Genomic DNA, 6,466 nt, shown 5'->3' with positions numbered 1-6,466 from the left:
TAGCCTTCACCATGTTCTCCCATTGCATGTATAATTTTTCTCCAAGAGTACCTGGATGCAGACCTCAACTGTGAGGTCGGCTCAACTGTCGGGACACCTCCACTGTCAGGGCAAGAAATCTACGTTGCTCATTTCAAAATAAAATTGCGTAGGAACTTCCGGTTTTCGTGCTACTGCAGTTTCTATACTCTTTGCTGCCACTTCACTATCACTTACTGTAACTTTGACTCAGCGCAGCCAACGTTTTTGCACTACTAAAATTTACTTACGTTTCCTGTTTTTACATATTGGGTTTCACGTTTTTTATGGGATAATTTTCACATTTTTACAATGATAATGTTTATGTTTTTACGTAAGATTTTTTAAAAACTTTTTTACATGTTAAGTTTCACGATTTAACGTAATAAATGTTTAAACCGTGATAGCTTTCATGTAATAATGTGAGCTCTTTTCCTAAATACTTAAAAAAACTCTTGTATTGTTTTGCATTTTAAAATTCTTAACTGCCATTAAATGTCGTGTTATTTTCATGACAAAATAAAATCGTATAGGAACTAGCAATGGGGGAAAAAGCATTATATTGTAATTGTATTATTTACTGCCATAAATTGCATTTTTTGTTTTATGTCTATGCCAAGTACTGTGCGGCTGGAACACCTAAATGCAAACTAAATAATACCACTACTACCTACCTACACTCTTGAGATCGACACTGTATCCAAATGAATTAAGAGCTCAATGAGAAAACAACATGATCAAAGACTTACTTTTATTTATTAATCTGCATAACATTCACAATATACCAAATATTTCTTTCCATCAACTATAGTCTCACAGAAGATCAACAGTGTTGTGGAACTTGAATTTGAAGAACTCCAGAATCTCTTCCTTTTCTTGCTTCTTTCATTTATGTGTTCTTCCAAAAGTATTATATATTGCTCAGTGGCCTCAGTCTGTTCCTCCTCCCCCATGCACAGAACTTTGGGCAGGTCCACTCTGTCAGAGAAGAGTTTGTGATTTGGCCTCATCCCACTCTGCTGCAGTTCTGCAATCATGCAGAACACACACTTCAACCGAGTCCTATAGAAAGTGAGACAGAGAGAGAGACAGAGAGAGAGAGAAAATGTCTTCATGTACCGTAACTGCTATGAAACACAAAAAAATATCAAATGGGACTAACACAAAATTTCAATCTGACTTTATTGTCATCCACCTTCCTTTTCCTCAGCCAAAACACTGACAACACCTCACCTCACAGGAGGGCTTTTAAAGAGTCTGTCCAGTGAGCAAACAGCTTTTCTTTGCTTAAAAAAAATGGTTAGGCAATTAAAAATAACTGAATGACAATATATTACATAGACTACAAAATATAAAAGCCTTTGTAGTATCACCTCCCAAGGTTAAAGTTTTCCATTAGGACAATACACCACCATCGCCGCAAAAGTGACATGTCCATCTAAAAAAATACAGAAAAATCAAAAACTTGGATTGTGTATGCTGGAGTAAGTATTTTGTTGATGTAGTTTTGAGCTTGCTTTGAGTGAATGAACTTACAATAGTGAAGTCATAGGGAGCATCCATAACCTTGTAGAAGGCATTCTTGGAGAAAAACAAAGCAAATTTAATGCTGATTTCTTTAACATACATTAAATTACACCAAGCAAATAATAGCTACTACCATCAACATGACGATGCCACAGTCGATCCCATATGGTTTTCCTGGAAAACCCTACAATGTTCAAAACAAGCTGTCAGTTTTGTTGTTGGTGTTTTTTAAACAGTATTTAACTTTTCAAGTATGCATACTTTATAAATACTTCTTACTCTTACCTGTATTTGTAATCCAGTTTTCTCAGTCCACTTCCAGTGACTGGAAAAGGTATCTAAAATAGAAAAGACAAAGGCATTAATGCTAAATAGTCAATAAAATGATCAATACGAGGTCGATTCATGCAGAACAGGCACTACTGGCTCCAATTCGGGTCACACCATCCATGCATTTCAATCCATGCTGTAACACTCCCCACATGCATTTAACAGGCTTTTTATGGTGCCTGTTGGTATAAATTAATGTAATGTTGGTAGGTCTGGCTCATCATGTTAAATCAGTAAAACTCTAATGTACTAATTGGTAACCATGATTTCATACATTTATGTTGCACCATAAAAAAGCTCTCACAGTTTAGAACATGAGCCACTTAAAACCCAATAGTAGAACTCCAAAAAGCACACAAAAGCGTTTTTGCTAGTGACTGCAGCAGTTCCCACATCTCCTGATCACTAAATCGAAACGGTGGCTTGAGCACATTTGGAGTTGAGAAAGGCTATGTCTCGCTGTCTTGGTTTCAAAACCTACAATTGCGGTTAGTGACATTTGAAGTTGGCGTTGTGTGTCAACACGTGACAAGACAAAACAAGACAACCCAACCACAATACTCTCAAATAGATAACAAACAAACAACCGTTCTTTCATCCATTATCTGAACCACTTTAGCATTTGATACAAATTTCCCTCATGTTACAGTAACATCACTTACAGAGAGCAGGAAATGCCCAAAAATGACAATGGCATCTCTGATTGAAGCATCATTCTAACAACAAAACATTTCAAAAGCAAACTGTTAAAATACACAAGAACTATAATTTGAATAAAATCAGTAAGGCATGTTGAACATACAGGTAAGCTTGCAAGTGGGTTGCATTATGCTAATGATCGCCAGGTTGCTACAGCATAGCGGTCAGACACAAAAATTTACTTCCCATGTGGATTAAGTGGATTTTCAAAAGTCAGCAAATGTCCATATATTATAAATGAAAAAAAATATAGTCCAAAAAACAATGTTTCATACCTGTGATTTAGCTGTGATGCCTTGTCACACATAGGACAATGAAAATGTCGTCCATCTCTGCAATTCAAATTGCAGCGGCAGATCTTCTTATCTAAAAGAATATGTTTTGATTATAAATTATAGAAATGATAAAAAAAAAAAAAAAATAAGACAAAATTGCGTGCATGTGAGTGATTGTATTTTTAATCTGAAACGTATTACCTTCAAATGTAATGGCATTTTTCACACTGACGTTGAAGCCTCGAAGGCCAGCTTGGTTTATAAATATCTTTGGGGCAAAAGAGGCAGTGAAACAAGTGGCAGCATGCTGTGCAGCGTTCTACTGCAGGCTTTCCAACGAAGGGGAAAATTGAATGGTGCATCTGAAAATGTTTTATACATTTTGGGTTATGTGTTTCAATTAAGAGTACATGAACTTTTTTTCTAATTAATTTATGCAAAGTACATCATCACCATAAATTTTTACTAATAAGGGGTTAAAAGTGACCTATATGCAATAATAACATTATTAAACATTTTGGTGCTGTATGTTTTTTAAGTACTTACCTACAGAGCTAGATAAGAAAGCCATATTTTTTTCTGTTATAATAAAGATAACGCATTAAAGTATCCTCTCTACTGCTGACTACAACTAGAAGTGCTACGCTATATTGACCAGCCCCCCCTTGGTACTGGCGAGAGACTCAACTCAAGAACTCCAATAACGTCAGAAAATGTTGCTACATTTTTCGCTAGTAGCCTCTGACAAAAGGTCACCAAGAAGATTTAGCGAGAGAGTCACTGGTTATTTGTCGCCATCAGTACACTAAGTTGATTGCAAGTCGACAACCTCGCCGAAAAGGTTAAAGATTCTATATGAGTTTACAGCAGTTATACTGGTGACCAACAAAAGAAAACATGCTGTGCATAGCAAAAAATCAGCAACTCACCTTTAAACACAGAGAACCACTAAATGTCAGTCGTCGTCGTTGTCTTCTCCTTGTTTCTCTTCGTCTTCTTTCAAATACTAGTGGACTTTTTCTTCTTTTAATTGTAATTAGTGGTTAGTAAATAAGATTATTGTGCGTTGCCGCCACCTGTCGGACTGGATGCGTTAGACATCACTTCCCGTCCTCATAGTTGAGGCGTCCTGACAGGAGAGTCAGCACCGGAAGCGACCTCACAGGGGAGATCTGCAGCCTCTTTTTCTCTGGGTACTCCGGCTTCCCTTCACAATACAAAAGCATACATGTTATGTTTATGTTAACTGTAGACTCTAAATTGTCCATAGATTTTATTGCGGGAGTAAATAGTTTGTCTACATGTGTTGGTGGCCCGGCCAGAGTGTACCCCACCTCTCAACAGAAGGTCAGCTGGGATATGCATCAGCTCACCAACGACCCGACCCTACTCAGGTCGAGCAGTACAGAAATTGGATGGATAGCTGAAACAATTTCACAGTTTAAAGGGATACTTGACTAATTGAGCCATTTTCGGCAGAAAAATGTTAATATTTAGTCCAGAATGAATTTGATAATTTCATTATTTTTCATGTACAATCATTTCTTTAAAAACTACTTTTTCCACTTGTCAAATTAGTTTTTAAAGTTATTAATTGTGCAAGAAAATAATGAAGTTATCAAATTCATTCTAGTCAAAATATTAACTTTTTAAACTAATAACCTTAAAAACTAATTTAACAAGTGGAAAAATGCCGTGCATTTTAAAGTTAAAGTTATTCATTGTACAAGAAAAATAATGAAGTTATCAAATTCATTCTGGACAAAATATTAACTTTTCAAACTAATAACCTTAAAAACTAATTTGACAACAAGTGAAAAAAAGAAAGGAATTTAAAGGAATTCTTTGTATATAAAAATAATGAAGTTATCAAATTCATTCTGGACTATATATATATATATATATATTGATTTATATTGTTGCAGTTTACCATGCACCATGTTCACTTTGTGATGATTTTAAGTCCCATCTCCTGTCAATATTGTATATCTAAATAACCAATAAAAAATAGATTACTTGTATTTTTTATGAGAGTAAGTGACAAACTTTTTTATTTTTAAGCTCTCGATTTACCGATCGATCTACGTTCCTACCCTCACTTATGGTCACGAGTTTTGGGTTGTGAACGAAAGAACAAGATCTCAGATACAAGCGGCCGAAACGGGTTTCCTCCACAGGGTGTCTGGGCTCTCCTTTAGAGATGTGAGAAGCTCGGTCATTGGGAGGGACTTGGGGTCGAGCTGCTGCTCTTCCACGTTGATAGGCGCCAGTTGAGGTGGCACGGTCATCTGGTTTGGATGCCTCCTGGACTTCTCCCTGGAGAGGTGTTCCAGGCCTGTCCCACCGGCGGGAGGCCCCAGGGACGACCCAGGTCACGCCGGAGAGACTATGGCTAGTTCACACTGCTGGTAAATGTGACCCAGATCTGATTTTTTGCCCAAATGTGACCTGTTTTTGACTCTTTTTTTTTTTTGTCAGTCTGAACAGGCTCAAATCCGATTTTTTCATATCCGGCCTGGGTCACTTTCATATGTGGTCCTAGATCGGATATGTATACGATTTTGTGACCTCAGTCTGAACAGCCAGTTTGCATATATCCAACCTCTAAGTCATCAAAAGTCCAAAATGAGCGCCACAAGGGTGGGGGGACTACTCGGGAGACGTACGTAAATTGGCAAAGTTGTTTCAAGTAACAGTTGTGACTATATTTGACTGTAATTTAAACCCACTTGAAACATGGAACAAAGTTGACATTTGTGGTGGTATTAATTATGTAGCCACGGCTCATTTGTTACGCGCTGCAATGACGTGACGTCATCGTTAGAAGAGGTTGTAGCCAAATATCAAAATTGATAGAAACATGGTCTCTCCCTCCCTGTCCCTTCTCCCTCGTCACCCTTCCTCCTCCTCCTCCTCCTCCCTCTCTCTGCTGTCCTGCCGCTGCCCCTTGCCCTTCTTGTCGTCGCCCCCCCCCCCCCCCCCCCCAGTCCGCCTTCCTCCCCCTTCCCTGGGCCGGGGGCTCCATCCGTGGCCCTGGTCTCGGGGCTCAGAGCGGGCGGGTGGGGGTGTTGTGCCTGCCCCGCTCTAGTGATCCTCCTGGCACCTCGGGCGGGCCCCAGTGTCCAGGGAGCGAGCCCTATCGCCCCGCCGGGCTGTTCCCGTATGCCCGCCGGGGGGTTGAGTGGTGGGCAGTATTGGCGGCGCAGGAGGCCGCTGGGGTGCCTGGCGGGCCTGCCGTTCCCCGTTCTGCTGCGTTGGGCTTGGGGCGCGGGCCGTGTTGGGGTGGGGGGGCGCTCCTGGCTCCTGGGTTTGCTCTCCGGGGGGTTGTGCCTTGGCGCTGCCGTGGTCTGGGGGCCCTGGGGGGTTGTGCTTGCTCTGTCCTGGCCGGGGTTGACGGCTCCCCTCTCTGGTGAAGGTTTTCATGCATGCCAGATCCACCACACCAGCCTCTATCGAAATTCAAACACAATCTGCTTCTTCCTCTGGTCGTTAAATCGGTGGAGGCTGATGTCTGTGGATCTCACTCTGCTTCATCTCTCCTTCCTTCCTTTCCTCAGTCTTTCCTTTGGTCTCTTGAGGTCTCCCTAATTTGTTGGAATTTAGATGTTTCTGGGGTT

The 6,466-nt window shown here is 40.3% G+C and overlaps 1 pseudogene across 1 annotated transcript; it reads right to left on the bottom strand.

Moving 5' to 3' along the window:
- Positions 1–942: 942 nt before the first annotated feature.
- On the bottom strand, positions 943–5,137 carry LOC147170305 (uncharacterized; annotated as a pseudogene). The gene is made up of 9 exons (XR_015095764.1): positions 5,025–5,137; positions 4,943–4,947; positions 3,954–4,056; positions 2,538–2,572; positions 1,831–1,883; positions 1,679–1,729; positions 1,555–1,599; positions 1,392–1,456; positions 943–1,304 (listed from the first exon to the last, which is right to left on the bottom strand). The product of XR_015095764.1 is annotated as an uncharacterized LOC147170305 (transcript).
- Positions 5,138–6,466: the final 1,329 nt, after the last annotated feature.

The sequence above is a fragment of the Leptonotus elevatus genome, chromosome 8, assembly GCF_054856555.1.
Source record: "Leptonotus elevatus isolate MCC_2025b chromosome 8, RoL_Lele_1.0, whole genome shotgun sequence".
Taxonomy (NCBI): domain Eukaryota; kingdom Metazoa; phylum Chordata; class Actinopteri; order Syngnathiformes; family Syngnathidae; genus Leptonotus; species Leptonotus elevatus.
Note: the sequence above shows the minus strand (reverse complement) of the source record. Positions and strands in the feature narration are given on the sequence as shown.